Source organism: Neofelis nebulosa, chromosome X (assembly GCF_028018385.1).
Source record: "Neofelis nebulosa isolate mNeoNeb1 chromosome X, mNeoNeb1.pri, whole genome shotgun sequence".
Classification (NCBI taxonomy): Eukaryota; Metazoa; Chordata; class Mammalia; order Carnivora; family Felidae; genus Neofelis; species Neofelis nebulosa.
The window spans coordinates 108285216-108295864 of record NC_080800.1 but is presented as its reverse complement, the minus strand read 5'-3'; the positions used below and the strand labels follow the sequence as shown (position 1 = coordinate 108295864).

The 10649-nt window shown below is 41.1% G+C and overlaps 1 pseudogene; it reads left to right on the top strand.

Moving 5' to 3' along the window:
* Window positions 1-5836: 5836 nt before the first annotated feature.
* LOC131502140 (olfactory receptor 6N2-like) lies at window positions 5837-6553 on the top strand (annotated as a pseudogene).
* Window positions 6554-10649: the final 4096 nt, after the last annotated feature.

Sequence of the window (10649 nt, the reverse complement as noted above, 5' to 3'; positions counted from 1 at the left end):
CCATCAACTGATGAATGGATAAAGAAATTGTGGTTTATATACACAATGGAGTACTACGTGTCATTGAGAAAGAATGAAATATGGCCCTTTGTAGCAACGTGGATGGAACTGGAGAGTGTGATGCTAAGTGAAATAAGCCATACAGAGAAAGACAGATACCATATGTTTTCACTCTTATGTGGATCCTGAGAAACTTAACAGAAACCCATGGGGGAGGGGAAGGAAAAAAAAGAGGTTAGAGTGGGAGAGAGCCAAAGCATAAGAGACTCTTAAAAACTGAGAACTGAGGGTTGATGGGGGGTGGGAGGGAGAGGAGGGTAGGTGATGGGCATTGAAGAGGGCATCTTTTGGGATGAGCACTGGGTGTTGAAAATAAATTTCATATATTTAAAAAAAAAACCATTCCCTTGGACACCAAGGGGTTTCTCACATTAATGTGCAGTTCCTTTGAAAAGTGAGCTGTCTATAATGTTCCACAAGTTGTATTCAAAGGAAAAAGACACTTAACCCAAATCTCCTGCTGCATGGCACAAACATGAATTATTCAAGAAAGGCACTAATATAGAAAGTTGACCACACACACACACACACACGAACTTCCTCTACTGGTAGAAGAGTTAGTATAGTACCAGTTAAGGATTTCTTTTTTGCCCTTTTCAAAGAGTCTGTCTCTGGGTAGTTTTCCTGCTCACCAGCCTTTTCTCTCTCAGACGTTGCTTTCAGGAACAGGTTTATATGTATTTGGACCAAGCGATGACCTAAATAGTGAGGCTTCAGTTACCCAGATGATCTGTATCTACCAATTAATCCTGACATGTATCATTAAGCAATTGTCCCTGATATCAGCTTGGTATAACTTTGGGGGAGAATAAAGATCTAAGAAAATATGAGTGTTACATGATTGTTGCTTAAATTTTTTTATGGATAGAATTAGGAGTTTGGAGGGAGGGAGAGCACTGGATATCTGATATTTTTATGATGTACAACATGATAATTTTTAATATACATGTATTATGAAATGATTATCACAATCAAGTTAATTAACTCATTCTTCTCTCACATAGTAACCTCTTAAAATCTACCCTCTCAGCAAATTTCAAGTACACAATACAGTATTATTAACTATAATGCCTGATCATCATACTGGGCACTAGATCCCAGGATTTATTCATCTTATAACTGGAAGTTTGTACCCTTTGACCAACATCTCCACATTCCTCCCACCTCCCAGCTTCTGGTAACCATGGTTCTACTCTCTGGTTCTATGAACTCATCTTTTTTAGATCCCACATATAAGTGAGATCATACAGTATTTGTCTTTCAGTGTCTAACTTATTTCACTTAGCACGATGCCCTCTAGGTTCATCCATGTTGTCACAATGGCAGGATTTACTTCTTTTTTAATGCTGAATAATATTCCAGTGCATATTTACACCACATTTTCTTTATCTGTTCATCTATCAGTGGACATTTAGGTTGTTTCTGTATCTTGGCTATTATGAATAATACTGCAATGAACATGGAAAGTGCAGATATCTTTCTGAGATAGTGATTTTCTTTGGATATATACCCAGAGGTGAGATTCCTGGATCATATGGTATCTGGTTGGTATAGCCAGATCATTGCTCTCCTTATCCAGCTATATACTTCTCCCTTCCAGAAGTTAATTTTCAGCTGTTTTTTGTTTTGTTTTGTTTTGTTTTGTTTTGTTTGCTTTCTCCTCACCATCCCCTTTTTCCACAAGGTTTTCTTGGATTGACTCTAGAAGAGGTAATGAGTTTGGGCTTCCATAGTTGGTCTCTACTCCTTAGCTATGCTGCTACACTTTCAATTTTATGATTGTACTTTTGCAACTATTAGCATTTCAGAAGTGATGGGAGGAGGTAAATTTGTGGGTTTTATTTTATATTGGGCACCAAACAGCTTTTTATGCTAATGAACACCTCTTGGTGATTATAAAAACATAGGAGAATTAATATCAGAGCAAAATCTGATTAAGCATATACCAGGAGAAAGGGTATATGTTTAATTAGATTTTTTGGGTAAATGAAGGTTAAGAACAAGCTGTTTTCCACCGTGTTTGCAAAAAAAGAAATCTACTAAGATAGATCTGAGTGCACTGTTCCGACTTAGTAAATCAAGTATAATGATATACTTGAAACATTCTTTACTGATTGAGGATCTTTCAGAGCCTCCGACCATTATTTTGAGCATTAATCCTGACTGACCATAACTACAAAAAGAGCTGGAGAAGAGAGAAAGAGTAGGACTGAATGTATTCTGACCCTAGGACATCTCCTGAAAATTGTTTTCTTGACTAAGCTCATTTCATTATCTGTCTCTCTCATGTAAAAACAAAATGAGACAAAACAGGATTTAAAAAAAAAATCTCAGATAATTGAAAGCTCTGTGTAGTTGGGTTGCCATTAATAAAGGTTTTGTGGAGACTCACGTTGAAGGGAGTTGAAGGCAGTCCTCATGGAATTGTGGTTTTCCTGTGCTTCATATGCAGAGGATGCTTCTGATACGCGGTTGCTAACCACATTTAAGCAATTTCTACAGGGGGGAGTAAAAAGCTACACTGACCCATTCACCCTCTTCCCTGGTTCCTTTTGAGAACAACTGCAAGAATTTGTCAGGCTTTTCACTTAAGAACTTATTGTGTGGCCACAGTGAGAGTTCTGTCTCTCAGGGCTGAGGCTCCATCTGTTAGCAGATTGTTGACCCATATGAGGATTGAAATTGTCATCCCAGCAGCAGATCATACCCCACTAGATCTTTTGAAAAGGAAGGAAGGAAGGAAGGAAGGAAGGAAGGAAGGAAGGAAGGAAAAGGAAAGGAAAGGAAGGGAGGGAGGGAGGGAGGCAAAAGAAACCCCCACCCAAATTAAATTACCTACTTGGTATTCTCATCTCAGATCTCAGGAAAAGACTTGATCATTCATATAGTTGCTTAATCCATGTCATTTTGTTAGAGTAAACTTTTTATCAAAGTCTAACACGCATACATAAAAGCACAAAAGGTTGTATCCGTTCTCCTATGTAAAAAGCCCTACATTAAAAATATATATATATTACTGAAGTATAGTTGCCATACAAAGTTATATTATTTTCAGCTGTATAGCACAGTGATTGGACATCTCTATACACGATGCTGTGCTCACTATGGTAAGCATAACCACCATATGTCACCCCACAATGTCATTACAATATTATTGACTATGTTCCCTATGCTGTGCTTTTCATCTCCGTGACTTATTTATTTTATAGCTGGAAGTTTGTACCTCTTATCCTCCTTCACCTACTTCACCCATCCCCTCACCCACCTCCCACCAGTTTGTTTTCTGTGTTTAAGAGTCTGTTTGGGTTATTTTGTTTGTTTGTTTGTTTGTTTGTTTGTTTTATTATTTTGACTCCACGTATAAATAAAACCATATGGCATTTGTGTTTCTCTGTCTCACTTATTTCACTTAACATGATACCCTCGAGGTCCATCCATGTTATTGCAAATGGCAAGCTTTTCTTCCTTCTTATTAAAAAGCCCTAACATTAATCCACCTTACTTCATCCTCCCGTGAATCTAGGCACCATCTCTTACTGTTTCCTCACTTTCCCTTTTAGCCTCTTACAGTCCATTTTCACAGAGAAGCCTAAGGGATCTTTTAAAAATGTAAATCAAACCACACCTCCTAAGAACTCACCTCATATCCCTCTTCACTAGCCTGCCTCACCAGTTGCCCTCCAGCCACAGTTATTGGTTTTGTTGTTTGCTTGTTTTACTTTTTTTCAGGGCTCAGGTGCTTATCTCATTCAGTCCCTTTGCACATGCTGCCCTTCTACCTGTAATACCTCCCCTCTGTTTGTTCTCATAGCTGGCTACTCCACATCCACCATACTTCAGCTGTAATATCACTTCCTCCTCAGAGCTATCTTCCCTGACCAGCTCATCAAAATGAGGTCACTTCTCCAGGCATATTAGTCTTTGTATTAGACCCCATATTTCTTCCCCATAGCATTTATCACAGTAGTAATTTTACAGTTATTTTTAAGATCACTTCCACTACTAGGATGTAAGCTCTGGGAACATTAAGACCATGACTTTCTTGCTCCTGATTTTATCCCCAGTGCCTATGTCGCCCAATATGTGACACATAGCAGGTGTTCAAAAATATCGGGTAAGTGAAGAAATGACTGAAAGAATGAATAGAATTTGGAGCTGAAGCCTCTCTCTTGCATCAGCATTACTCTGTCATCACTGGAAGAAAAGAGAGGATGGGAGAGGATTTAGGGAGGCTGGTGTGCCTTTGAATTTGGAGGCACTAAGGAGCACGCCTGTAAGCTAAAAGGGGAAATCAAGTTTATTTCATTATTAATTAATGAGACTTGGGATTGAACGATAAAAATCTAATGATGTTAATGTCAGTTCTGAATGCTGGCTGGCAGTCTCTGAAGACAAGGTAAAATGGTAATAGGACACTGCAGTTTAATCCCCCAATTAAGAAGCAGCTGTCCCCTGCCCCCAGAGACAACTCTAGTTGCTGATTGATTTTCCTTATATGCTGTAATTATATTCAGCACCACCTTAGGCACCCTAAATATCCTGAATACCCCATTTTAGGTAGGCCTTCCTTTTCACAAGCCCATTGTATTAACAATCCAGATTAGTACAAAGGGCAAATTATGGAGAAATACAAAAGTATTCTTAATAAGATTCCTTTGCATAGCCAGTTCCCTGAGTGGATTTAAAATAGGTTTTAATTTACAAAAATATGACTTAACTGTAACCTTTTAGGGACACGTTGTCATTACCAAAGCAAAGTAGTAAAGATGGCTTTGCTTTATTCCCTGGCCAGACAGAGGCTTCAGCTTAGAATGCCAACTAAACCGAGCCCCTAACTCTTGCCGCACACTTACCCCTAATTTAGGTCACAACACAGCCTGATTTTCAATTCTATCGCAGCCCAGGCGCTAAGACCAGACAGCCATTTCACAAATATGAGCCTTTGAGCTCTGGCGGGGGGAGGTGGGGTTGTGGGAAAGTGAGAGAGTGCAGCCATGACTCACTGCAAACCCATCCCTGCTGCTGGAAAAAAAAAAATAACTCTAAATGCACATCCTACTGCTTGTGAGTCAGGAATGTCATTTTCATTTATGAAGGATGGAACATTATTTTTCTTTAACATTTCAAGTGAATAACTTTACATACATTTCCCCCTATTTCCATAGGAATTTGATGCCATGGAAGCAATCAGCGACTTGTCCCCAGAGCCTGGCAGAGAGTCTTATTTTTCTTACAGGTACATTAAGATCAATATCTCTGAATTCCCCTCCTCCCTCCAATTACATTTCTGGTGGAACCCACCTTGATTTAGGGGTTCAATGGGCGATAGGGTTGTCTTAATTCCTGATGTTATGTTAGGATCTTGGACTCACACTTTTATTGAGTCTCAGAAGCTGAGTTTCAGAAGTTCAGAGAAGCTTCTGCACGACATCCCTATTAAGAGGTGTTTGCCTCCCACTGTGAGACTCCCAGAGGTAGACTTGTCACATGTTATGTCAAGGAAAAGAGTGGAAAAGAGCAGAGGAGACGCCCTCTGTGTTCATTCCCCAGGGCATAGTTTCTGATTCTGCTACAAGTATTAGATAAATATACCTGGTAGAACAAAACAGAAAATTTGTTCCGGAGGAGAAAAGACAAAACCTTTGAGTTTTATAGTCTATGGCATTTCTGGTGCAGTTGCTTCCTTCTAGGAGCACAGCTCTTTTTCCAATTGGTGATATTTCTCTCCTTTTTTCGGGTCTAACGTTTGAATCTCGCAGACACAGGTAATCCGGCCATGATCAAAGAATTTCTTTTCCTGGGATCTGGGAATCTCCATGGGCTACAGTCTTTTCATTTGGGGATATTTCTGGGCATCTATGTAGTGACCGTGCTGGGGAATGTTTTCATCCTCACAGCCATTTCCTTTAAGCTCAGCCTCCACACCCCCATGTACTTCTTTTCGTCCAATTTTTCCTTCCTTGACATCTGGTCCACTACTTCCGTTGCCCCTAAGATGCTGCAGACCCTCTCTCAGATCCTGAGGCAGCTTCTTTTGCAGGTTGTGTGGCCCAGTTCTCCTTCAGTTCATTAGCCGTAGTTGAGTGCTTTGTGCTGCCAGGCCGTGCCTTCTGACCACTACCTTGCTATCTGCAGCTCTCTCCAGTACCCATCCCTCATGAACCTCCACATGTGCATTATGTTTGCAAGTGGGCCTTGGCTGGATGGATTCCTAACCCCTGTGGTCACTGTCCTCATGACTTTGCAGCTGCCATCCTGTACAGCCTATGAGATTGGCCACTTCTTCAGTGACCTGGATTCTCTACTAAATCTGGCCTGTTCTGATCCTGACGTGGTGGAGAAGGCCACTTTCCTCCTGGCCTCCTTTGTCATGGTGCCCATCCTGCTCAGTCAGGCACTAGAGGAGGTACTTGGGGATTCAGGCCACTGCTTCTCCCTCTTCCAGGGAACTGGCCAGCAGAGCAGGGACCCTCCCTTGGGCCCTACAGCCTAAAGCCCTTGGGACCTCCAGGTTAATCCTTGCTTGGTAAAGTTGAGTTTGCCCAACAAACACAATTCCATCAGGCTATACCACCATATATAGATGTCTTTTAGGAGAAGATGTGGAAGACCCAAGTTGGCATGCCACAAAAATCTCTCTCTCTCTCCCTGTCTCCTTCTCCCTCTCCTTCTCTTCCTTTTTCTGACTTTCTATTATAGAAATATCTGTTGGTGCTAAGGTTTTTGGTTGCATTATGTATGTGTACCCATGTATACATACACACACACATACACGCACACATGCACACACACATTTGTATACACACATAGTCAGCATACCTTTCCCATTCAAACTTATTGTCTAGTACTTCCTATTATACTTTCTTAGCTTCTGCCTAGCAATGCTCTTCACTATGCCTCTCCTCAGGGTTCATGCACATTCACCTCCCTTTCTCTTATTTCTTAGATCATCTGCCCCTCCACTAAGCAGAACCATCTCTAAAATTCTAGAACAGCTATTGACTGTTCCACTCACTTGAACAGTTAGTTATGCAGTCCCCTTGAAGATTGGAATAACATTATTCTTATTCCTCTTAATGTCCCCCTAGCATGATGTTCTGCACAGAACAGATGCAGAAGAATTATTTGTTCATTGAATGAATCAAAGCAATCAATGTTTGGTGTATGAAAAGAGTGAAGTAAGTTACTTTTTTCTGCCTACACTGGCTTCTCCTCCCCAGCTTTCTCCACATGGTCATAGATACCCCCAGCTTTCTCCACAGGCAGCTCTGACTAACCCCCCTCCCAACCTTGCTTCTTGTCATGTCCTCTCATCCACTTTCCCCAGGGTGGCCAGATGTAGCTTTCTAAAATCCAAGCCTGGCCCTATCCTTTCCCTGTTGACAGGAACTCTCCATGGTTCCCTCCTACCCCTTGGATGGGGTCAGAACTCCTCAGCCTAGCTTCTGGCCACTTCCTGAGCTTATCCTTCACCAGTCCCCTTCTCCCACTTTGTGCTCCAGCCATACCAAATCTCTCAAATAGACTTGGAAGCTCATTAAAGACAAGATCATATACTCGCCATATCCTTCCTACAGTATCTAGATCCAGACAAAAAAGCAGTTGCTCAAATAAGACATCTTCAATCAAGTTGTAATAAAACCTTCACTTTCTTTTCCTCTTTGTTTCCATTTATTGGCTTATGAAGCCCTTTGGCTTGAGGAAAAGGTAATCTCGATTGGCTGTTAGTGGTATGTATGTGCATGTGTGCATATATGTGTGTGTATAACTCATTTATTTCACTTGCCCACCCTCCAGGTGGGCACCACCAGGAGCACAGATAAACCCTCCAAGAACTTCCACCTACAATATGAGTCAAATAACACCAAACAGTTGGGGAAACACTTTCCCAGCTGGTTCTTCCTACTCCCTTCCCGACCACCCACAGAGCTCCCTCTTGTATAGGGTCTAATTGTCCCTAATCTAGTTTTAACTTCTTCTAATTACCCTCAATTAGGAAATAGAGACTGCAGAACACACTCCTTGTGGTTAAGACATGGATCCAGAGTAGAAGTGTAATTACTTTTCAGCCTCTCAGGGGTTCTGCCGGGCCTTCTGTGCAGATGCAGAGTGGAAATGCTTAATCTGCTCCATGCATATATGTCTTTTTTTTTTTTCTTTTTCTTGCATCCAGGTTTCTGAGATAGGTTGAGAAGCTTATTTAGCATGTTGGCCACTGGGAATTTTTTTTAAAATCTACTAGTCTAAGATCAACTCAGCTTAGAAACTTTCAACAACTTTCCCATCCTGGGGATGAAGTCCAAACACCCCACAGAAGTGACTAACATTACCTGTCACAGCATCCAATGACATGTAGCCCACGTAGAGCCCGTTCATGGCTAAAACCCAGAAAACTCTTGCCTCAATCTCCAGTCTCGTCTCCTGCTTTCTTGCTCTCAGAGCTTCTTTCCTCTTAGAATTTAGGTTCCTCAGACATGCCTCCTCAAAACTCTCACACATGCTGTTCTTTCTCCCCTTCCTCACTCTACTTTTCACCTGGCTTATTCTTTGCATGCCACCTAGTCTCTTTATAATATGCTCTTAGAACACCTTGACCTTGTCATTTCTTCATTATAAATTTCTCTGCTCCTAAATTATCAATGATTATAGACATGGATCTTTAGGCACATAGACATACATCCTCTACTTGGACTATAAACTTCACAAAGGTAGGATCTGTGTCTGTCTTGTTTGAATGCTACATCCCCAGTACCCACTACAGTGCTTAGTACATAATCATTGTTCAATAAATATTTGTTAATAAAAGAATACAAAAGAGCCATCTAAAGTCATTTCATTTATTTGGTAAAGCATTATGTTGTTCTCACTGAAGATGTGGTTATTTAATCTTCTTGTGGGCCAATTAGCTTCACTCTGCCCCCCAAACAACAGTGTACCTCTGTATTCCCTACCAATCATCTCACAAATGTATGTAATTCCCCTGAGGGAGCTGGAGGAGAGTGTATAACCCAAGACAGCCCATCCCTACTGGTGAGAAGTATGTCAAAGCATGTGCCTTGCTCACATTGGTCATACATGTGCCTTGCTCACATTGGCAGCTTCCCTGCCGAACACAAAAGGCAAAAATTTTCTATTATTGTGCTTTGGTTGACACACTGCCTCTGCAACATGAATAGATTTTCTCTATTTAGTGAAACATTATGTTAATGATTGGACAGAGTAATTAATAGCAAATCAGATTAAATTTGCATGTCTCTGTACAAGCCAAAGAGAAATTATCCTCATTAACCTGATCAGCACAAACTGCCACACTAGATTAGAAGAGCTCCACCTTCAATTTATACTTTAACCTCCACCGTTTGAGCCAGATGGCTTGCTGGTACCTCAGCGGGTAGTCAGACAAGAGGAAGAGGAAACTGGGAATGGGTAAGTCAGGGACAACTAAAAGCAAAATGGCTTCAGCCTTGGCCTAAAGGAAGCTTGCCAATAGTACCTGTCTCAGCATCAGAAACCCATCCACATTAGCATGTCTATACAAAGGACCCAAGCTAGGAAGTGAGGAAGGCTGCATGGTTCTCAAGGCAGTGATACTAAGTGAAAAATATTTATAATTGTGTTCCAGAGCAGTATCTCCAGAAGTAAAACTCCAGAGAGAGGGCCTAGAGACAGATTTCAGGACCTTATGAACAGAGGACTGCCAAGAATTAGACAGGTATCAGGAACCCAGCCAAATGAATTAGATTCAGAGAGCATTCTGGCGTAGGCTCCAAGATTTCTAAACTTTAACATCTTTTTCTTCCTCTTCTCAAGCTCCACAGGCTCCTCAAGTTTACCTTCTATGTTCAACTTCACCTGTAGTGCAAGATCATTGTTGCCATAAAAATGAATGAAGGCACAAAGCGTGGGGACGTGGTATCTGGACTCACTACTCTTCTGGCTCATCAAGATTTGGGTTTAATATGGGACGCCTGGGTGGCTTGGTCGGTTAAGCGTCTGACTTCGGCTCAGGTCATGATCTCACGGTCCGTGAGTTCGAGCCCCGCGTTGGGCTCTGTGCTGACAGCTCAGAGCCTGGAGCCTGTTTCAGATTCTGTGTCTCCCTCTCTCTCTGCTCCTCCCCTGTTCATGCTCTGTCTCTGTCTCAAAAATAAATAAACGTTAAAAAAAATTAAAAAAAAAAAAGATTTGGGTTTAATAAAGCTGATTGCAAAATGCATTTCTCACTACTACTAAAGTAATAGGAGGGATTGTGTCACAAATCCATCAGAATTTATATGTCCAAATAAGAGTTATCCCCATCACAGAACCCCACTGGGAAATGATATACATATTCCAGTGACACTAAAAACAAAATCACTGGAACTTCCTTTGTTGAGTATTTGTTTTATATCCTTAGATACATTCTTTTGGCTTTACTCAGCTGAGGTTAACTTTTTTGTCTTTCGAGGATGAATTTGCATTCTACAAATGGTCAAAAGTCTTTTTGAGCTTGGTCTGATAAATGACTCTGGAGACTAAGTAGAGTGGTACCATTCAAATAAGTTAGATCCAGACAAACCAGCAGGGCTTATATGAGCTCTAAGAAGGGC